The 24,619-nt window shown below is 43.0% G+C and overlaps 1 protein-coding gene across 3 annotated transcripts in view; it reads right to left on the reverse strand.

The window, feature by feature from the left end:
• DLGAP1 (DLG associated protein 1) overlaps window positions 1–24,619 on the reverse strand; it is a 928,622-nt gene that overhangs the window by 662,943 nt on the left and 241,060 nt on the right. For all 3 annotated transcript variants that reach the window (XM_075314493.1, XM_075314492.1, XM_075314494.1), the window contains exon 3: window positions 19,090–19,167. The gene's annotated coding sequence lies outside the window, so the exon portion shown is untranslated. The remainder of the gene's footprint in view (window positions 1–19,089; window positions 19,168–24,619) is intronic.

Genomic DNA, 24,619 nt, shown 5'->3' on the forward strand with positions numbered 1-24,619 from the left:
TATAGAAATCCTGTAGAGGGAGGTGGAACGCAAAATGCGTTCCAGCAGGTTACCACCCACAGACCTCCACCGTCTCACCGCAAGAGGACGTGAAGGGGTTAATTTATGTCTAGAGATGAGCAAATTGATTTGATGGAAATTGAATTTGTGCCAAATTTAAACAATTTGAAATTTGATATACATGAATTGCTAAAAAAAATACCTGTTGACATTTTACACATTGAAGAAGAATGCGTCAGCCACAAAAAGCTCACATGACCTCAAGGTCAGCTATGCATTATTTCCTATAAAGCCTTGCAGCTACTACATCATCACATGGAAAAATACAGACAATTTGGAGAAACTATGTGAGCCTGAATAAAAGCTAAATCGGGCAAAGCCATTTTTGGGTGAATCAGGATAGTGACAAGATGTCAGAACTCAGAGCTTAGCAATAGAGAGAGGGGTAGAAAACCATGAAACATTGGGCAAATATCCATTTGTCATGCTGCATTTGAAAAACACATTTCTCTTTGTTGGATTTTTTTAATCAGATACATTTTTACTACAGAATTTAATTTCTTAACATGTAACATTTAAATAAAGAAAACGCAAGCAGAAGACAACAAAGTAAGACATCTCCTAGGATAAGGGCTAATGGCATAAGAACCGATTTATCCAAATCAAGACAATGTATTTGATGTTTTCACTGAGGAGGTCATTTCAACAGTCCACCAATAATTCCTCATCCTTTTTGGCAGTAAAGCTGTCTATAAATTAAAACAGCACCACATGGTGTAATACGGTAAAAACATTTAACTTATTGGGAAAGAACAGCAACTTTGCAAACAAAAAAGTGAGAAAATGGTATATAAGAAACATTTCCCTCAGCTTCACTCAGAGTTTCACCTTTCTAGCTTCTTCAGAGGACATAGACTGACAAATATATGAGCCATCTGCTGTGGTTTCAGGATTATCACTTCTGTCCCTACAAAGTGCTATTTTTGATATTGAAATAAAGTCAAATTTTAGAGTAACCTCTCATACAAAGTATGTCAGAGAAATAATACTGTTCATGAATATATTCTCAGCTATTGGATTATAAACTGTATATAGTGCTCTGGTATATTCTAGATTACTAATGCAAATGGTATCTACAAACATTGATAAATGAGATGTATTGCTCTCCAGAAGTTAGTTATATGGATGGGAACATGCTTTGACTTCCTAGAAATCTGAATCTGGCAGTAAAGCTGGCAGAAGGAATCATTAGTCAGGAGCATGAGGAGAATGGTAGGTTCAGAAATGTACAGTAGGTTGGCAATTGCAGGAATATATTATTATCTCAGTAGTAAGTCTCAGTATAGCTAATATCTGGCACCAAAGTCACAACCATATTACTAACAGTGGACAATTTAGTTTAACACATATCACGTAATTCTTAGCTGAGGATAATTTGTTAGGCTCCTAATACTGTAGTATTTGATAAGCAATTATTCAATATCATTTTTATATACAGTACAGACCAAACGTTTGGACACACCTTCTCATTCAAAGAGTTTTCTTTACTTTCATGACTCTGAAAATTGTAGATTCACATTGAAGGCATCAAAACTATGAATTAACACATGTGGGATGAAATACTTAACAAAAAAGTGTGAAACAACTGAAAATATGTCTTATATTCTAGGTTCTTCAAAGTAGCCACCTTTTGCTTTGATTACTGCTTTGCACACTCTTGGCATTCTCTTGATGAGATTCAAGAGGTAGTCACCGGAAATGGTTTTCCAACAGTCTTGAAGGAGCTCCCAGAGATGCTTAGCACTTGTTGGCCCTTTTGCCTTCACTCTGCGGTCCAGCTCACCCAAAACCATCTCGATTGGGTTCCGGATGGGCGGCGCTACCTGGCTCGTGACGTCCTTTGTGGGGGTGTGGTCTTGGCTGGTAACACAGTGTGGGGCGTCTGCCAGGGAGCGACGCGATGGTGGGCGTCGCCCTGGCTGACGTTTTTGTGAGTGTCTGTGCTCTATTGGGGCAGTGTGGCGGTGGGCGTTCCTCCCTGGCCCCTGTCTCCTGGTAGTTGCTAGGCAATACGTTTAATGGGCGGTATCCTTGCAGTGTTTCTCCTTGTTATGTAGAGACATGTTTATGGGCTGGGCCTTTGATGTGGGATGGTACTTGTATATACCCACAGGATATTTAAGGGTGGTAATTTCAAAAGCCCTATGCTATAGGCCATGCCCGGACACACCATGCAGGAAGTCCATGCTATACTGAAGGTAGGAGCATTTTTCTATGTACATGCTGGAATTCTTTGTGCACTTTTATACATTGTTCATTCTGACAACATTGCTCATTTATTGCAGCCTTTGGTTTCTTGACCACAGTCCCCTGATGACTAAGTGAATTAAGAAACGCGTTGGGAGGTCTAAGAACATCTTAAGGTCAGATTGTTGCCACTTGAGGGGTACTGTGAGGCTGAAGGGTCTGCCCCCCCCCCTCCACTGGACAACTTCTTTATTCTTTAATTACTATGGTGGGGCCTTTTTGAGGGTCCTGGTAATTGTTTTGAGTACTGCGGACTAAAGCACAGTACATATTGGTGTGCATATTGGTGTGACAATTTAAGTCTTTTTTGTCACTTCCAACATTCTTTTGTCACGGTGGGGGACTCTCCTACCGTGTCTATTTGTCCTATTTCGGTAATAGTAGGAGCCTATATTGGCCCTAATTATTCTAGGTTGGTTTTACAACCCTTTATATTGTGTGGTTTAAAATTTTATCATAAACTATTAAAAGTTATATTTTAATAACTGTACATGTGATACCTCATTTGCTTGGCTGGTTGTATTATCATTGGTAAGCATTGACACGATTAGTATCAATTCATATTCTGAAACACTCATTTCACACGACCTGAGGTAATCCAAGTATGAAACAAACTTTTGCTAGAAAAAAACTATTAACCCCTTCACGACCGGCCGATATTTTGCTTTCCGTTTTTTTTTCGCCATTTTTCTTCCGAGAAACTTAACTTTTTTATTTTTCAGTTAATATAGTCATGTGCGGGCTCATTTTTTGCGGAACGAGCTGTACTTTTAATTGAAACCATACGTTTTACCATATAGTGTACTGGAAAACGGCAAAAAATTCCAAATGCGGAAAAATTGAAAAAAAAAGTGCGATAACACTATTGTTTTTGAGATATTTTATTCACTGTGTTCACTATATGGTAAAACTGATATGTGGGTGTGATGCCTCAGGTCAGTGCGAGTTCGTAGACACCTGTATATAAAGATGTATATTTTTACTTTTATATAAAGGGTTAAAATAAATCGGACAAAAAATAAGTGGCGCACGTTTTACGCCATATTTCGTGACCCATAGCGTACTCATTTTTCGGGATCTATGGCTCAGTGATGGCTTATTTTTTGCGTTTCGAGCTGACGTTTTTAACAGTACCATTTTTGCGCAGATAATACGTTTTGATCGCCTGTTATTGCATTTTGCGCAAAATTTGTGGCGACCAAAAAACGTAATTTTGGAGTTTGGAATTTTTTTTCCGCTACGCCGTTTACTTATCAGATTAATTGATTTTATATTTTGATAGATCGGGCGTTTTTGAACGCGGCGATACCAAACATGTGTATATTTTTTATTTTTTTAACCCTTTAATTTTCAATGGGCCAAAAGGAGGGGTAATTTGAACTTTTAGGATTTTGGGTTTTTTTTAATTTTTTTTTACTTTTTTTTTTACTTTTTTTTTATTTTACTAGTTCCCCTAGGGGGCTATAAGGATCAACAATCCGATCGCTCTGCACTATCTGCTGATCACAGCTATACAGCTGTAAACGGCAGATACGCTCATTTTCTGCTTCACTCGGCTCTGGACCGAGTGAAACTGAAAGTAGTTCATGTGCAGTACAGGAGTCATCACATGAGCCTGTGCTACCATGACAACCATCGGAAGTCACGTGATCATGTCACGTGACTTCCGGTATCGGGTGGTAAGTAAATGTTTACCGCAGATGCCATTTTAATGGTGCTGTCACATATTGACAGCGCCATTTAAGGGGTTAAATGGCACGAGCAGATAACGATTCTTCTTGTGCCTGGCAGGCATACATCTCAGCTGTGAAAATCAGCTGATATGTGCGCCGATCGCGGCATGCTGCCGGCGGGAGACCGCGGGCAGTAATACTATGACCGCTAGGACATAATATTACTGCCCGCGGTCGTTAAGGGGTTAAAAAAAAATCCAATATACAATACAGACCAAAAGTTTGGATACACCTTTTCATCTCTAGAACAACTCTTAAGAGGAGACTTTGTGCAGCAGGCATTCATGGTAAAATAGCTGCTAGGAAACCACTGCTAAGGACAGGCAACAAGCAGAAGAGACTTGTTTGGGCTAAAGAACACAAGGAATGGACATTAGACCAGTGGAAATATGTGCTTTGGTCTGATGAATCCAAATTTGAGATCTTTGGATCCAACCACCGTGTCTTTGTAGAAAAGGTGAATGGATGGACTCTACATGGCTGGTTCCCACCGTGAAGCATGGAGGAGGAGGTGTGATGGTGTGGGGGTACTTTGCTGGTGACACTGTTGGGGATTTATTCAAAATTGAAGGCATATTGAACCAGCATGCCTACCACTGCATCTTGCAGCGGCGTGCTATTGCATACATTTTGCGTTTAGTTGGACCATCATTTTTTTTCAACAGGACAATGACCCCAAACACACCTCCAGGCTGTGTAAGGGCTATTTGACTAAAAAGAAGAGTGATGGGGTGCTACGCCAGATGACCTGGCCTCCACAGCCACCGGACCTGAACCCAATCGAGATGGTTTGGGGTGAGCTGGACCGCAGAGTGAAGGCAAAAGGGACAACAAGTGCTAAGCATCTCTGGGAACTCCTTCAAGACTGTTGGAAGACCATTTCCGGTGGCTACCTCTTGAAGCTCATCAAGAGAATGCCAAGAGTGTGCAAAGCAGTAATGAAACCAAAAGGTGGCTACTTTGAAGAACCTAGAATATAAGACATATTTTCAGTTGTTTCACACTTTTTTTTAAGTATTTCATTCCACATGTTTTCATTCATAGTTTTGATGCCTTCAATGTGAATCTACAATTTTCAGTCATGAAAATAAAGAAAACTCATTGAATGAGTAGGTGTGTCCAAACGTTTGGTCTGTACTGTATATATAATGATGATGATGATGATTATTATATTTATATTCCATTTTTCTGAGCAATGTGTCAATGTTTTTTCTTTAGTAATTCTCAGTAAGTGTAAGAAGTTGTTTTTTTAGGATACAGTTTACATTAATCAAAAAGAGAGGGAATACCACAACTTGGGTTGCAACATGACCCCATACAGGAATATGTGCAAACAGCCTCACCACAGAGAAAGAGAGCAGGGTGTCTAGTGCCATCTACTAGAAGTAGTAATCCTAAAAGAAAACACCGACATTTTATAAGTAGAGATGAGCGGACCTGTTGAAGTTCACCTTGGCGTTTTCAGCCGTGCTTTAGATAAAGTTCGGTTTGAGACTAGTGATGAGCGAGTACTAAAAAGCTCGGGTGCTCGAAGCTCGGGCCGAGCCTCCCAAGATACTCGTGTACTCGGCCCGAGCACCGAGCCCAATGTTATCCTATGGGAGACCCGAGTATTTTTGTGAAATGACCCCCCGGCAGCATGTAGAAACCCTAAAAATGTCACAAAAGTCTCAGAAGAGTGCTCAAATGACATGGCATCAGCATGGGGAAGACCCCTTGAAGCATTTATCACTCAAAAGTCACAGATGTGAACAATTTTGTCCGAGTTTTACGCCATTTTTACGGACTCACCAGAAAACCTTCCAAAATGACACCAAAATGAATTTTCATGGCGGAAATGTTAAGGGCACATACCCAATAGTGAGATAGAGCTGGTGTATGTTACTTTTTGAGATTAATACATGAAAGATTTTACATGAAAACCTTGTGTGGCACTCCGATGTCCAAAACGCACGTTTTGTGCTTTTTACTAGCGATGTCGGTCATTTTTTTTTTTTTATTCTATCTCCCTCAGTCCGTCGGTCTGTCTCTCTCTGTCTTGTCTGTCCCCCTCTCACAGTCTGTCGGTCAGTTCCCCCCCCTCTCTCTTACTTACCGTTCCCCGATCACTGCCGCGGCGCTGCACAGCTGTTCAAACTCAGGTGGCTTTTCCTCTTTTGAAAAAGCCAGCCGCTCATTAATCAATCTCCTATTCCCTGCTTTCCTGCTTTTCGGCGCCTATGATTGGTTGCAGTGAGACACGCTCCCACACTGAGTGACAGCTGTCTCACTGCAACCAATCACAGCAGCCGGTGTGTGTATACTGTGCAGTGAAATAAATAATTAAATAATTAAAAAAAACGGCGTGCGGTCCCCCCAACTTTAATACCAGCCAGATAAAGCCATACGGCTGAAGGCTGGTATTCTCAGGATGGGGAGCTCCACGTTATGGGGAGCCCCCCACCCTAACAATATCAGTCAGCAGCCGCCCAGAATTGCCGCATACATTAGATGCGACAGTTCTGGGGCTGTACCCGGCTCTTCCCGATTTACCCTGGTGCGTTGGCAAATCGGGGTAATAAGGAGTTATTGGCAGCCCATAGCTGCCAATAAGTCCTAGATTAATCATGTCAGGCGTCTATGAGACACCCTCCATGATTAATCTGTAAGTTACAGTAAATAAACACACACACCAGAAAAAATCCTTTATTAGAAATAAAAACACACACATATACCCTGGTTCACCACTTTAATCAGCCCGAAAAAGCCCTCCTTGTCCGGCGTAATCCAGGATGATCCAGCGTCGCATCCAGCGCTGCTGCATGGAGGTGACCGGAGCCGCAGCAGACACAGCCGCTCCGGTCACCTCCACACAGCAAATGAACACAGCCGCGCGATCAGCTGCTGTCACTGAGGTTACCCGCGGCCACCGCTGCATCCACCGGTGGCCGCGGGTAACCTCAGTGACAGCAGCTGATCGCGCGGCTGTGTTCATTTGCTGTGTGGAGGTGACCGGAGCGGCTGTGTCTGCTGCGGCTCCGGTCACCTCCATGCAGCAGCGCTGGATGCGACGCTGGAGCATCCTGGATTACGCCGGACAAGGAGGGCTTTTTCGGGCTGATTAAAGTGGTGAACCAGGGTATATGTGTGTGTTTTTATTTCTAATAAAGGATTTTTTCTGGTGTGTGTGTTTATTTACTGTAACTTACAGATTAATCATGGAGGGTGTCTCATAGACGCCTGACATGATTAATCTAGGATTTAGTGGCAGCTATGGGCTGCCAATAACTCCTTATTACCCCGATTTGCCAAAGCACCAGGGCAAATCGGGAAGAGCCGGGTACAGCCCCAGAACTGTCGCATATAATGTATGCGGCAATTCTGGCCAGCTGCTGACTGATATTGTTAGGGTGGGGGGCTCCCCATAACGTGGGGCTCCCCATCCTGAGAATACCAGCCTTCAGCTGTATGGCTTTATCTGGCTGGTATTAAAATTGGGGGGACCGCACGCCGGTTTTTTTAATTATTTATTTATTTATTTTACTGCACAGTATAGACACGCCCACCGGCTGCTGTGATTGGGTGCAGTGTGACACCTGTCACTCAGCGTGGGGGCGTGTCTCACTGCAACCAATCATAGGCGCCTGTGGGCGTGGAAAGCAGGGAATATGAGATGGCTGTGTACAGAGCACAGCGCGCCGGCCGGTATAAAGGCTCGGTCACGCTGTGCAGGCCGGCCAATCACTGCAATTCCACAACTAACAGGGCTGTGGCATTGCAGTGGTCTGCCAGCCAATCCCTGCATGAGGGCTGGCTCTCAAAAGAGCGCCAACATGCAGGGATGACGACCACGAGTAAAGCACGAGTATTGCAAAATTACTCGGTACCCGCCGAGTAGCCCGAGTACAGTGATACTCGTGCGAGTACCGAGTAGTTACAAGCATACTCGCTCATCACTATTTGAGACCCGAAATTGACCTGAACCTCAGTGGGAGTGCCTAATTGGGCAGCTTGGGTCTCCGCTCACATGTAGCCAGCCATAAACAGATCACATCCGTGGGATGGTGGGCAGAGTTTTTCCAATTTTTTTCTTTGGTGCACACTACATACGATAATGCTGTTGTTACCTCCAGTATGAGCCATTCAGACACTGCAAGTGGCTCACACTGGACCAAGCACTGAGCGTACCCGAGCAGAGCAATGCTCACGTGAGTGGTTTGCATACATAAAGTACAAATATTCCGAACCCAAACTCTGTGTTTTGTAAAGTCTGTGTTTGGTACGAACACCAAACAACGAACCTCAGGTTCGCTCATCTTTATTTATAAGGTCTTGCCAAAAAACTTAGGATGTGAATCCAAACAAGGACCTGTATTTGCAGACATGTTTCATGGTTTTTCCCCCTCATCAGTTTAAAGTGGGAGACCTACTTGGCTAAGTGTGACCTGAAAAAATGTTTTGAAGTTCTGGTTTGGCTCAATACCCTGAGGATGTTGAGGGGTCTCTTAAAGGCAAGGTTGATTTTTAGGATTACTGCTTCCAATATTTGGCACTACAGACCCTTCTAAGTTACTTTGTGTAGAGTCTATTTACATATTTCATTTTCCAGGAAGCATTTCATTGCCTATAGGTCAACTTGGCATTTTCATTTCATCCCTTAAGGCCCAGTAACACAAAACGACTTACCAGCGATCCCGAAAACGATGCGACCTGATAGAGATCGCAGGTAAGTCGCTGGGAGGTCGCAAGTGAGATGTCACACAGTCAGATCTTACCAGCGATGCAGGAACAATACAGGTCGCATTAGCGACCTGTATAACGATCTCAGCAGTCACTGTGACCCTGTCACACAGTGTCAAACACAGGGATGTGTCCTGCCCAGCAGGAGGTCGCCTTTGAAGAAAATGGCCTGGACCATTCTGCAATGACTAGAGATCTCACAGCAGGAGCCTGATCGCTGGTAGGTGTCACACATAACGAGATCGCTAACGGGATCGCTACTGCTTCACAGAAACCATGACTCAGCAGCGATCTCGCTAGCGATCTCGTTATGTGTGATGATACCTTTAGACTCGAATGGAGGATAGACACATGCCTAAGCTATTTAAATAAATAGACTATGACGTACTAATAATCCTATTTCACTCCTCCATTCTCTCTCTGATCTTTACCAGTAACCTAACTAAATTATTTAACCTCTTTATTTCTTTTGCTATCTTATCTTCTTCCAATCCCATTAATAATTTTTGTCACATCCTAGCCTGCTAATTACAAACCAGTCTCTAATCTTCCATTCATCTCCAAACTGAATGCTTGGTCTACTCTTGCTTAATTGCTATCTTTCTGATACTGCTTGCTCTTCATGACCTTTTACAATCTGGTTTCTGGACGCTACACTGTACAGAAATGGCCCCTGCTAAACTCTAATGATCTACAGTAAGATTTAATGTTAATTACTCTCTACTAGGCATGAGCAGGCCAGTGGATGTTTGAGTTCACTGGGTACGGCCAGACTTTATTTAAAAGTTTGGTTTTCAAACTTGACCCCTAAGGGGTACTTTGCACACTACGACATCGCAGGTGCGATGACGGTGGGGTCAAATTGAAAGTGACGCACATCCGGCATCGCAGGCAACATCGTAGTGTATAAAGCCTAGATGATATGATTAATGAGCGCAAAAGCGTCGTAATCGCATCATCGGTGTAGCGTCGGCGTAATCCATAATTACGCTGACGCGATGGTCCGATGTTGTTCCTCGCTCCAGCAGCAGCACATCGCTGTGTGTGAAGCCGCAGGAGCGAGGAACATCTCCTACTGGCATCACCACGGCTCCCGTAGGATATGCGGAAGGGAGAAGGTGGGCGGGATGTTTACATCCCGCTCATCTCCGCCCCTCCACTCCTATTGGCCGCCTGCCATGTGACGTTGCAGTGACGCCGTACGACCCACCCCCTTAATAAGGAGGCAGCAGCGGCTTGCGATGTCGCAGCGTGCAAAGTACCCCTAACTCCATACAATTCAATGGAGGCTCAAACTCCTGTCTTGTAAAATGGCTTTAAAATGCTCATAATAATGGCTATGGGGCTGCAAAAGGAAACACAATGGGGTAAGAGCAGGACAATTGCCCTGAAAACAAATGATGATATGGAAATGACTTAAAGGGGTTCTGATAGTGGTATCATGATTACAAAGGAAGTAAATGAATAAACTAAAGATTTTAAAGGTACGTGCCCATGTTCAATGTTTACAGCATTTTGGACACAGCATGTTTCAGCTGCATCTAAAATGCTGCACTGTACAGTACAAACACAGTGGATGAGATTTCTTGAAATCCCATGCCCAATGTGCTTATTTTTCCCGCGGCAATCACCGACCTGAGGGGTGACATTCTGAGCAGCGGCATGTCAATTGTTTGCTGTGGAGTCGCAATTGTACTGTTTTCACAGTTGACCTACACAGCCAAAATTGGTGCAGTTCCCCCACAGAGCAACAATTTAAAAACAAGGCCAGTACACAGCCTGTTTTCAGAGTTGACCCACCCAGCAAAGATTGGCAAAGTTCTCCCACAGAGCAACAATTTTAAAAATAGGCCACTATAAAACCTGTTCTCAACCCTCCTTGCTGCTCTGCATATTGCTGAAAGCCACAATAGTTGGAACCTGTGCTCCATCATCCTCTGAGGTGTGCTGCGGTGGGCCGCTGACCGTGTGCACTACCTCTTTCACGTACTTATCTTTTAACACAACAACTGGTTGAGCATCAGTGCACTAAGGGGTACTTTGCACACTACGACATCGCAAGCCGATGCTTGCGATGCCGAGTGCGATAGTACCCGCCACTGCCGCAGCAGCGATATCTTGTGATTGCTGCCGTAGCGAACATTATCGCTACGGCAGCTTCACATGCACTCACCTGCCCTGCGATGTCGCTCTGGCCGGCGACCCGCCTCCTTCCTAAGGGGGCGGGTCGTGCGGCGTCACAGCAACGTCACATGGCAGGCGGCCAATAGGAGCGGGGGGGAGATGAGCGGGATGTCAACATCCCGCCCACCTTCTTCCTTCCGCATTGCAGCCGGGACGCAGGTAAGGTGATGTTCCTCGCTCCTACGGCTTCACACACAGCGATGTGTGCTGCCTGCTGGAATGAGGAACAACATCGTACCGTCGCTGCTGCTAAATAATGGAAATGTCAGACCCTACACCGATCATACGATAACGACGCTTTTGCGCTCGTTAATCGTATGTAAAAGGATTTACACACTACGACATCGATTTGACCCCACCGACATTGCAGCTGCGATGTCGTAGTGTGCAAAGCACCCCTTAGTCTCTTTTACTTCTGGGTCAGGGCCTGGTGGATGGGATACAGGACCCCAGCCAGCAAAGTCATCAAAAAACAGAAGTTGGGCTCACACTGCTTGGCAGAATTTTCAGGGCGTGACGAGGACGAAAAATGCCCATGGTTCTCCGATGCCAACTCTGTGCTTTGAGCAGGGCACCAGGTAGAAGAAAATGAGAAGGAACTGGAGGCACTGTCAACCATCCAATTTTAAAACTGCCTCTACATGGTCTGGCCTCACTATTCATTCAGCAGTAAATGGGCCTATGAAATGATGCAGAAAGTCCAGTGGCCTGCATGCAACAGAGAAAGGTGTTTCATTTGAGCATGGAAAAGGCACTGATTGACCACATCATCTCCCTGCAGCAGGTACACCACCAACACCAGCACATCCACGTCCCCTACTTGATGCTCTCCTATTGTTATTACAACCCAAACAAAATTACAAGTAGAGAAGAGACTGTATTAGGGCTGGATGCAGAAGGCTGGATTAGACCTGTATAGAGCAGGCTATATTAGGGCTAAAAGCATCAGGCTGGATTAGGTCTGTATGAATCAGGCTGTGTTATGACTGGATGCACGAGGTTAAATTAGGCCTGCATGGACCAGGCTGTATTAGAGCTGGAAGCACGTGGCTGGATTAGGCATGTATGGACCAGGAAGTATTAAGGGAGGATGTACAGGGCTATATTAGGCCTGTATGGTTCAGACTGTATTATGGCTGGAATATATCAGTATTTACTAGACTGCATTAGGGATGGATTTGCGCAGCTGTACTAGGCCAGCATGAACCAGGCTGTATTAGGGTTGGATGCACCAGACTGGATTACAGCAATATGAACCAATGGACCAGACTGTATTAGGGCTGCATGCATGAGCCTGGATTAAGAAAATTGGCACCAGGCTGTGTACATTAGGCTGTATTAGACCTGTATGCACAAGGCTGTTTTAGGGCTGGTTACACCACATTAGAACAGAGCTGTCTGCACTTGGCTCTGAAGTTCTCAGAATGGTGGCCTTTATACAAACCGGGTCACATGGTGCACCAGCCAATCATAGCCATGCCAGTACTCAGCATGGCTGTGATGAGTTCAGAAGTTCCCACAGCCAAAGAGCTTGTTGATTGGCTGTGCTGCAGCCTTTCAACAAGCTTCATTTGGCTGTTGAACATGAACAGTAACACAGACTTCTACTTAGATGTCCCTGTCCGAAGTCCAGCACCGGACACTAGGCATCTGGTACGAACCCTGAACTTTACCATTCGGGTAAAAAAAGTGTTATATAGGGCCTGTTCAGAAATAAGGTCCACAGTAGTGAAATGTATTTCTCTTTTAGACAATTATGCTATAAATCATCACTTGAATTTCTTTACAGAATTCATATTGAAATTATTGGAATAGATGCAAGAGTAGTTATCACTCCATTGAAGTATGTGGAATGTACATTGCTTGAGGCAGATGTGGGTCATTGGATCTTTTGGAAAGGTTGGATCATAACTATTGATGAGGGAACGTTATTGCCACTGCTCAATACTCGATTGAACATTGGGGTGCTCAGGTACTCATGGTGCTCGGCCGAGTATCGCGGGTGCTGAGATATGTAGTCTGTGAAACAAAAACATAAAGGCTCCCTTCAGTGGACAATGGGAGTAGCCACCCCAGTGTGAGCAATTTACAGTATCTAAAGGCTCTTCCAAATGATGAAAAACATTTTTGTAGTGTGTCAAGAAAAAAAAAAAAAAAAATACGCCGCCCTCACCCAGAAATGCTCTGTACATGGCTGGCTGTATGTGGATGGAAAGCCAAACTGTCCAATCATTGATTTCCATTATACTCTTTACTTGAGTTGAGCCCTTTCACAGTGCAATATCAAGTTATTCTGGCTGTATTAAAAATTGGTCCCGTTTTCATATAGAAAAGTAGGACGATTTTTTTCTCACTTGTCATCCATGTGCTGCCGTGTGGTGTCCGTATTTTTCTCAGCAACTATTATTCATTTACAGTCATTTACAGGACCATTTACAGTGTTTTATGCTACAGAATTGTAATGTATCCGTAAAAACTGGATGTCACTAGGATGGTCCATGTGGAGTCCGTCTTTTTCTCGCACCCATTGACTTGTATTGGCGAGTCTTGCATGATTTCGCACAATTTTGGCATCCACTTGCAGCATGCTGCAACGTTTTTCTCATCCAAACCTTATTTAGCTGTTGGACACGAACAGTAACACGGACTTCCACTTAGATGTCCCTGTTTGGAGTTCGGCACCGGACACTAGGTATCCGTTATGAACACTGAAAAACTGACCATGTGCTCTAACTCATTGACTAACATTGGTCCCAGTGCAATGGGAAATTTTCTCTCATTGTACTCATCCGATTCATACACTAGTGTGAGTGAGGCCTTATTAGAAGTATTACTATCACAAAACCTGCGCATATTGTTACCCTAATTTTTTTGAGATCTTTACCAATGACTGTTCTACGTCTCTACATTTTTGGTAGTTACTTATTCTCTGCATAAAGGTGTTGGGTCTTGATGTTTTCATCAGGTTTTCCTGGCTGTCACTACTGATTATGTTGCATTTATTGTAGCTTCGTAGAGGAATTTAAAGAAAGGAAGCATCAAATCAAAAGCCGTAAGTGCAATCAATTCAAACATATTCAAATAAAAGCACATCATGTTCTGTGTGCCACTAGTATATGAATGCTACCTATTTGATTGCCCTGGCTGGTAAATAGTAGCCTTCGAAATGCAAAGTAAACTTTCAGCTGGCTTTGTCTGTGAACCCTATGAGGTATCTTCACCAGCAGGTGAAAATTCTTATTGCCAAATATAGTTCCTTTACAGAATGGAGGGAAGCTGAGTAGGTGGAAGCTCTGCGAGAAGAAAGGAATTATTTGAGAGCTAATAATTCCAGCTTATTTAAATATATTGTTGGCCTTATGGGTTTTTTTTAGAAATCCATTTTGTGCAGTAAAACATTTTGGCATAGACTATTTAGGACCCGCTGTTAGCAGTAATATATGATCTTTGTGTGCAAGTGAAGCATTCATGTCATGTTTCATGAAAAACTTTGTTTATTAAATTCTCTGCAAAACTTAATCTATATTTATAAATCACTTTGGATTTATGAATACCTTCCAATTACACCAAATGACCTAGATTCTCGTGCTTTAGAATCCTATAACTGCTTTAGTATCTTTTTTAATAACTATATACTGTACAATACATTGAGGAACAGGTTGCCCTCATATTAATATGTAGAATGTTTTCAATTTAAGGTGAAGTTTCAAATATTATTTTGATCAAGCAAAAGCTTTAATGTAATCAATTTCTAAAGACTGTAAATAAAATTCCAGGTTTTCCAGTCTAAATAATAATTTATGTTAAAGTATATAAAAAATAATCCATGTCCCCTATTGTTAAACTGCATGAGATGCTAGCAGCTTTGGACCGCGGTGGCAAGGGCTGAACAGTAACACTGACTGTGGGGGGGCCGCTGTTCACTTACATGCAATATTATATTACCATTATTCACAAATGTATCTATGCTAGTGATAATACAGGCTTCATATAGTGAATCAAAGTGTATTGTGCCAACTAGCACTCATGTAGGGGGTTGGGGAAGATAAGTGACTCATTCCTGCAGAGAGGCCCACCGGGGAATTTACCTGCTCCACTGTGGGCCAGTCCGAGCCTGGAAACTAGAAAAAGCCCCATCTAATATATAAAGCTGAGTGTATGTATGTCCGCTAAAGGAATTTTCCCCGTCGCATGTACAATCACGAAATTTTGCACACACACTCCATTTGACTCAGGGAAGGTCATAGACTATGTTTTGAGGGGAAATTTTTAACCCAGCGCTTTACAGTTATTTGCCAAAAAACCTGCCTCCATTAAAGTCAATGGAGTTGGGAGCCACAGTGCAGCCAGAACTTCAGAAGAATGCGCAGCCACACCCTTAAATGGAATGTTGGCATGTTACAATACAGCCAGGGAAAGAGACAGACAGAGACAGAAAGACACAGACAGGAAAAGAAACAGACAGAGAAAGAGACAGACAAAGACAGACAGGTAAAGAGATAGAGAGACAGACAGGGAAAGAGACAGAGAGACAGACAGGGAAAGAGATAGGGAGACAGTCAGGGAGAGAGACAGAGAGACAGACAGAGAAAGACAAGGAAAGAGACAAACAGTCACAGACACAAACAGACAGAAACAGACAAAGAGACAGAAAGAGATAGACAGACAGGGAAAGAGACAGACATATAGACACAGATAGACACAGACAAAGAGACAGACACAGACAAAGAGACAGACACAGAGACAGACAGGGAAAGAGACAGACAGGGAAAGAGACAGACAGGGAAAGAGACAGACAGGGAAAGAAACAGACAGGGAAAGAAACAGACAGGGAAAGAGACAAACTGATACAGAGATGGAGAGACAGATAGGGAACGAGATAGAGAAACAGAAAGAAAGGGAAAGAGATAGACATGGAAAGAGACAGACAGACAGACAGAGACAGACAGACAAAGAGATAGAGAGAGACAGACAGGGAAAGAGACAGACAGACAAAGAGAGAGACAGACAGAGAGAGACAGACAGAGAGAGACAGACAGAAAGGGAGACAGACAGAAAGGGAGACAGACAGAGAGAGAGATAGATAGAAAGGGAGACAGACAGAGACTGGGAGAGAAACAGAGAGATAGTTACTATCACAGGCAACACCGGGTGCTTCAGCTATTTATCTATAGAATGTAATGTCTAGTCCCTTCTTCCAGTAGTTTATCAACTTACTGGGTGAACATTCATATTGTTTCTACACTTCTTAGTGCAGCAATGCATCCATTAAAATCCATGTGTGTGCAGTTGCACCATCCTATATCTAGAGCGCAGGCATACGTATTGCTGTCCTGTACTTCACTGCTGTTAGTATAAATGTTGGCACATTAACTCTTCAACCAGATCAGTTCTTATAGTTTATAATTACGTGTACTCCGTTCCATTGTCACATGAGCAAACAATGAGAAAGATCCTTCTTTATAAACCTCAACATTTATTAATTAAAATTCCAGATTAAAAATACAGGCACAGAAGAGAGGAGTATTGGAGTAGATCTGGGCAACCTATTCGTCCTTCGAGTTACAGAAAATGTTAAAAAGCCACATAGGCACAGATTTTGGAAGTGAATGTAGATTGGTGATAGGTAAATACAAAGTCAGTGTGCCTTAAAAAGTTTTTCATTTTTAGAAAACTGGACCCCCAACTCATCATTTAGTAGTAAAAAATAGACATAGTCCTCACCATCCCTCAATCCAGTGCTGGCTCCCCGCCTCTGCTGCGGTGGTTGTGTTTTGGCTGCAGCAGTGATGTCATCACCACTTCAGACAATCACTGATAGTACTGTAGCCATTCATGCGATTAACAGCAGTACAGCCACTGAATTCAGTGATTGGTTGCAGCAGGGATGTTTACTGTATTCATGATATCACTGCTGCAGCCAAAACAGAAACAACAGAGTAACAACGAGCCAACATTTTGCTAAAAAAGGGTAAGTTCTATCTGATTTTGTATCTGAAGATTTGCCACATGATAGCATTAAATATAACACATCATAAGCCATTACAGGCTGCTTCCATATGGAGGTATAAGATTACACAGAAGTGTTGGCATTTGTATAAATTTAGGGTCAACTAAAGATAATAATTTTCTTTTTTCCTTAATATTATTCTCTTTCAAATAGTGGCTTTTGTAGAATGGCAAGAATATTATTATACATAAAAGAAAGTCATTATCTCAGATGTCCCGATCGAGAATGAGCTGCAAAATATCACATCATAGATCAAAAATGAAGATTGTTAAAAATGTCCACTGATATGCAGGTTATAATAACCCATTGCTATTATATTTACTTTCCTCATTTGGGTATGTAATAGCAGATTCACACACAACCAATTTGATATGCACTACAAATAAGTACTGTTAAAATGAAATGGATTGCATTGATAGCAAGCATACATATGGATTTCAATGAGATGAATGAGACGATCACAGACGTTCTGTAGCAAAAATACTCCATGTCAATATACTGCAATGCATCCAGTATGTAAGGTCAGTATGTCCAGGACACTGCTGTCTTCACTAGCTCTCATATATAAGGGCATTTTAATTCTTGTAAAGATTTCTCCTCCTATAGCCCACATATCATTTTAGCTCCGATGTACTGACAGATTCTGATGCTATGTGATTCACCATCTCTTCCTTTCAGACTGTCTAGCATTTGCTTTTCTCCCAATCGTTCAGCCGTTAAGCTCTGCCCTTCATGAATATACTTTCACTCCTCTCTACACTCTGTTCTGCCTTGAACAACCACTTTCCCTTTTCACTTGTTATCTCTATCCCTAAGGCCCCCTTCACACGTCCTTGAAACACGTGCGTGTTTGGTTCGTTTCCGTATATACCGGAGACACGGCCAAACATGCACCAATGTTAATCTATGTTTGAGGGCACACGTGCGTTATTTCATAATGTCCGTGTGTCCGTGTCCGTGATCCATATGTGTTTCCGTTTTGCACGGAAGCATGTCCATTTTCTGCACGGAACACGCACACGCGGACACCATGAAAGTCAATGGTTATGTGTGCACAACACGTGACACGGATACATCTCTGTATGCTCCATGTACGTTTTGTGCTTTTTTTCTAGCGATGTCGGTCATTCTTTCTTTTCCTGTCTATGTCGGTCAATCTCCCTCAGTCCGTCGGTCGGTCTCTCTGTCTGTCTGTCGGTCTCTCTCTGTCTTGTCTGTCCCTCTCTCGCTGTCTGTCGGTCAGTCTCTCCCCTCTCTCATACTTACCGATCCCCGATCACCGGCGTGGCGCTGCACGGCTGTTCACTAAACTCCGGCAGCTTTTCCTCTTTTGAAAAAGCCGGCCGCTCATTAAACAATCTCGTATTCCCTGCTTTCCCCGCCCACCGGCGCCTATGATTGGTTGCAGTTAGACACGCCCCCACGCTAATTGACAGCTGTCTCACTGCAACCAATCACAGCCGCCGGGGGGCGGGACTATACTGTGCAGTTAAAAAAAATAAATTAATAATTAAAAAAAACGACGTGCGGTCCCCCCCCCATTTTGATACCAGCCAGGGCAAAGTCACACGGCTGTAGGCTGGTATTCTCAGTATGGGGAGCTCCACGTTATGGGGAGCCCCACAGCCTAACAATATCAGCCAGCAGCCGCCCAGAATGGCCGCATCCATTAGATGCGACTGTTCTGGGACTCTACCTGGCTCTTCCCGATTGGCCCTGGTGCATTGACAATCGGGTTAATAAGGAGTTAATGGCAGCCCATAGCTGGCAAAAACGGAAAACGGACCCAAAAAACGGACGTAACGTTTTTTCACGGACGTGTGAAGGGGGCCTAAGAGAAGGGAAGGTACAAAGATCAGAGAGCACAGATAATGTTAGCCCTGAGCGGAAGTGATGCTGTCATTTCTGTGCCAGAAGAAGCAGAACAGCCAGCAACGTGAAGGAGTAGTATACCGTAGATACCACAGCACAAAAATTGAAAGGAATATTTAATAAAAACTGTTGATAAATTTGCTTAATTTTGCATTTCGCAAGCAAATAAACACTATAATGGTTTAGTGCAAAACTGTTCATACCCTTCAAATATGTAAAAAACAATTGATTTTATAACTATATGAAAACTGTATGTACACCTACCTTTTTTGTCAGATTTTCATTGTCATTAGGCAAATGGGAAGGGAAATGCGCTGGTAGGATCAGTGATGTTACACTGTACTGTAAAAAACAAACAAAAACAAAAACGTATTAATAAAATGGTCTTTTATAAGAAGTTCCTATAAAACCTCCTCACTCTTCATGTAGGCAGAGAATATTTGCTGTTTCATGCCACATAATGCAGTAAATACTTAATTGTCAATTATTATAGTAATAAACATTTGTGGTAACATACACATACACATTTGTTTAAGTGGTCCTATGTTCTCTACGAGGGCGCTTTCGCAGGAATCATCTGGTAGAAGCTTATTTCCCAGAATTTGAATTCTAAGGCTATGTTCACACAGGGCATTTTTGCAGCTTTTTTTGCATGTTTTTTTATTGGTTTTATGCAAATACATGCTAAAAAAAGCTACTTTTTACAGTACCAGCAAAACCTATGAGATTCCGGAAATCTCATACACACACACTGGCTTTTTTTCCCTCTGACTGAAATGGAAAAAAATCGGCGTTTTTGAAAAAAGCAGCATATCAATTTTTTTCACCATTGAAAGCAATGAGAGCAAAAAAACACAGCAGTGCATTTTTTGGTGCTTTTTCGGTGAAAGAAACTAACTTTCTTTAAACATGTACTGTAGACAAATTACACACCAAACATGTAGCAAAATAGGTGCAAAAATTTTGCAAAAAAAAAACCCCTGTGAAAACGCAGCTTTTTCACTGCCAAGAGATCAGATTATGCTGCAAAAAAATCCAAAAAAAATGCAACAAAAACATCCCTGTGGAAGCATAGCCTAATCCCTCAATACTTATGTCCCCAATATAATCTGGTAGTCAATTCAGCTGATATCAGGTGTTTTGTAATAGGGACCTTTGCAGTGATTTTTTCAATGATTTTTTAGATTTACCAAGGATTTCTGGAGTACAAAAAATCTGATTCTGATTTGATCCACACAGAGTAGATGAAATCTTCAGGGAATTCATACCATTGTGTGACCTTTCATTTTTGCAGCATGTCCGTTCTGTCACTTAAATGTTACAGATTCACAGTAGTCAGAAAAAGTTTAGATTTTCAGAAGTCCTAAAAATTGTCTTATACCGCCAGCGGAGTTTTAAGTAAGTGGATATATTTTTATAAAAAAAACTAGTAGAACATGAGTTTACATTTTCTTCTCTCTACATTGCTTTAATATTTAAATCTAACTTATACCATCTGTTTCCACATGCACAGTAGAAAAATAACAGCTTGGGAAACTACACGGCATAATTTTGTGGTTAAAATAACTTATTCTATAAAAATAGTTTTAAAATATAACTTTCATTGCTATTCACGTGTACCTTCATGGAACAGAGATCACCTGCTTGTACAGTACCTAGAGATTTTTCTCAGATTCGAGCCCATCTGGGTAATTATAGAGAAAACAGTTGCCATTGACAACTTTGGAAAATTAGTCTTTGGGAATTACATATTGTAATATTCAAACTGAAGCAGTAAAAATCATTTGGGTACAGTAGTCAGCAAACTAATCAGAAGACCGGCTTAAAAAAGAAGAAAAAATGATACCTCCTTTATTCAACGCTTACCAATACTTACAGGTGACCAATACTTCTTCGTCACCTGTAAGGGTGTGTGCCCATGATTAGTATATGCAGTGGTTTGGATGCAGCCTACCTCAGCTGCGTCCAAACCGCTGTGGTGTACAGTACAAGCATAGTGGACAGGATTTCTAGAACTCCCGTGCCCACTATACTTCTTTTGTCCGCTGAAAACACTGACCTGTGGTGCGTCTTTCCAGACTGCAGCATGTCAATTGTTTGCTGTGGAATCGCATGCGTCATCCGTAGGGAGAACACAAGCGAGAGCCCGCAACGCACTGAACCCTGATCGTGGGTACTGACAGCTGCGGTCTCCTGCGTTCTCCTGAGGAGGAGACATGCGGCCCCCCCCGGTCAGGACTCACTGCATTCTGAACGCAGAGAGTCCTGAACGTGGGCACATACCCTAAGTCTCTACTTTTTGCACCAGAGATCACTTCCTGATAAACAGACATTTGAACATCTACCGCCAATCATTGGCTTAGGTGGATTTGTAAAGGGGAGCAAATGCCGGGCCTTGTAGGGCTCCACTCTACTTCAGCACACTGAATCTGTGTTTGTAATCTGCTCTGTAAAGCGGAGTGACCACCTTCCTGCAGCTGATCACCATCATAGACATGGCAGGACAAAACATCACATAAGGGGTCTCTTTACAAAACAACATGGAACGGTTTATTTAGTCTTTAACCTTCTCGACAGACGTGGCCATTCCTATCCAGTTCTGCTGTTGCTGTTCTCTGGGGGACTTCTTCTGCCTAACCCGTGTCCTGGGTATTAGCCTTCCAGCTGCTGAGCCTAAGCCATTACTTGCCTCTGTTCTTGTCTCCATGGCTACCAGTGTCCAAATGCTGCCTTGGGTGGCTACACTAAGGAGCACTTTGCACACTACAACATCACAGGTGCGATGTCGGTTGGGTCATGTCGAAAGTGACGCACTTCCGGCGTCGCTCTCGACATCGTAGTGTGTAAATCATAGATGATACAATTAACGAGCGCAAAATCGTCGTAATCGTATCATCGGTGTAGTGTCAGGGAATTCCATAATTATGCTGCTGAGACGGTACGATGTTGTTCCTCGCTCCTGCGGCAGCACTCATCGCTGTGTGTGAAGCCGTTGGAGCGAGGAACATCACCTTACCTGCTAACCACAGCTCATGCAGACTATGCTGAAGGAAGGAGGTGGGCGGGATGTTTAAGTCCCACTCTGCTCCGCCCCTCCGCTGCTATTTGCCGCCTGCCGTGTGACATCGCAGTGACGCTGCACGACCCGCCCCCTTAATAAGGAGGCGGTTCGCCGGCCAGAGCAACGTTGCAGGGCAGGTGAGTGCATGTGAAGCTGCCGTAGCGATAATGTTCGCTACGCCAGCAATCACAAGATATCGCAGCTGCGACGGGGGCGGGGACTATCGCGCTCGGCATCGCAAGCATCGGCTTGCGATGTCGTAGTGTGCAAAGTGCCCCTAAGCCCATCCCAAGGTGAGCCATAGGCTCCGGACACACGGAGGATACTTCTGGGTTTCCTGATGGGCCCAAGTTACCAAGCACCATCAACACACCTGGAATCTTTCTGCAGAACTCACTTCCCTCAGGTCTGTCTCACCAGCCAACCCTCTGGCTTTGTCACTCCTTCCATCCTATCTCTCTGTTACCTCAGCAACCAGGTAGTACCTACTAACCTGAAAATGCTACAACTTTCACTTCCTCTAATCCTTATCTAGCTAACATTCTTATACTATACATTATACAGTTAGTAAATTAATCACACATAATGGATTATACTTTATATTACTATAAAATACATAATATAGTAAAACACAACCTTCAATAAAACACTTTAAACTATCGGCTGCTTGATGGCGCTGATGGCTGCACTGTGCCGGCTCTGCTACACCGCCAGCCTGTATTCTCCAGCAGTAGCAACATTTAGACAGGCATATTATAAAATACAACTATTAAGGTGCACACAATATAAAATTCTATATGTATAAACACTGTAAGAGTGGGGTAATCTGATGCCAGTAATTGGCTAAGCAGTCATTTCCTCGGTGTTGACAGGAAACAGGGAAAAAAGCTAATTGAAATAAAATATACCTTTTAATAATTACTTTTAAAATTATGCAGGAGCATAAGACAAAAATTGTGGACAACCAAAAAGTGCAACCACCACAACTAACATTACAAATACATAATATAAAATTGGTTTGATCTCACCAAATTGATAGTAGAGATCCTCCATTCATTTTCTCCAGATGGAAACTGCAGAACAGGAATTGTATAAATTTTACCCTGTCGTGCCCATGCATAGCTCCTGCCCTAACAAGGACAGTCCCCAAGTGTGGGAAATGTTACCCCAAGTAAGGTGTACCCTCCCAGGAAACAGGAAGTAGAAGCTGGTGGTAACCTCAGATGTGTCTGACGGGAGTAGCAGGGGACTGATAAGGGGAGGTTTACTTTTTTATGCTATTCTGACTTTTTATTTACTCTATAGAAGACACTTTTTGTTTTAAGGAGAAATCCATTCAAAATCAACTTCTGATATAGATACACGTAAGAAAAATCACATTGATGAAGGGTATTAGATAAGAACTTTGTAGGCAACCAAAGCCTTATGGCTAATTTTGCAATTGGTATGTCACATCTGCCTTTATATACTGTAAATGATCTTTACTTTAACTATTGGCTGAAATTCAGTAAAAAAATATTTGCCTAGTACCTAAAGGATACTCACAGTTTTCCCATGATCATTTTACATGCATCCTTGATGCATTAGATGAAGATTTTCACTGAATTCACCCTTTAAATCCCAAAAGAGTAAAGGGTACTTTACACGCAGTGATATCGCTATCGATATTGCTAGTGAGTGTACCCACCCCCGTCGGTTGTGTGTCACGGGCAAATCGCTGCCCGTGGCGCACGACATTGCTTACACCCGTCACACATACTTCCCTGAATAGCGATGTCGCTGTGGCCGGTGAACCGCCTCCTTTGTAAGGGGGCGGTTCGTGTAGCGTCACAGCGGCGCCACTAAGCGGCTGCCCAATAGAATCAGAGGGGCGGAGATGAGCGGGACGAACATCACGCCCACCTCCTTCCGTCCTCATTGCGGGCGGCCGGAAGTAAGGTGATGTTCCTCGTTCCTGCAGTGTCACACGTAGCGATGTGTGCTGCCGCAGGAACGACGGACAACCTGCGTCCTGCAACAGCAACGATAATCGGGTATGGAACGACGCATCAACGATCAGCGATATGGTGAGCATTTTTGATCGTTACCGGTCGTTCGTGCGTTTCACAAGCAACGACTTCGCTAACGAGGCCGGATGTGAGTCACGAATTCCGTGACCCCAACGACATCTCGTTAGCGATGTCGTTGCGTGTAAAGCGGCCTTAACTGTTGTTATACTTGACACCAGGTTGTCATCCAGAGTTTTTTTTCTACCAAATTGTGCAGTGATGCTGCAAAGCTGGACAAGTTGTTCATTCATAACTCTGGAAATGATGGGTGACACTGACATCCTCTGTGAGAGTTACAACAGTGGTCATATTGGTTGTCATCAAGCTCTCGCAGAGACTGAGAGAACTAAAAAATGGCTGAATAGTGTGTTATTTAGTGAATATTACTGTTTAAGTTAATTTTAGACATTGGTAGACAGAGCTATATGCAGTCACAATGCTTTCAGTAACCGCAGACTATGGTAATAGACGAGAGAAGCATCTATAATTCTTTCTGCGGCCCAAAATAAAAGTACTGCAACACATTAATAATTAGCGATATGCAACACTTAACTGCACAATCCTCAAATATATAGGTTTGCCACAGAGGGCTAAATAATCAATTTTAGTCCCTTAGGACTTTTGCATAAATGGATATCATTACCATATGTACTTTACGTTAACATTTTCCCCAGTGTATTTAAAT

Source organism: Anomaloglossus baeobatrachus, chromosome 6 (genome assembly GCF_048569485.1).
Source record: "Anomaloglossus baeobatrachus isolate aAnoBae1 chromosome 6, aAnoBae1.hap1, whole genome shotgun sequence".
Classification (NCBI taxonomy): domain Eukaryota; kingdom Metazoa; phylum Chordata; class Amphibia; order Anura; family Aromobatidae; genus Anomaloglossus; species Anomaloglossus baeobatrachus.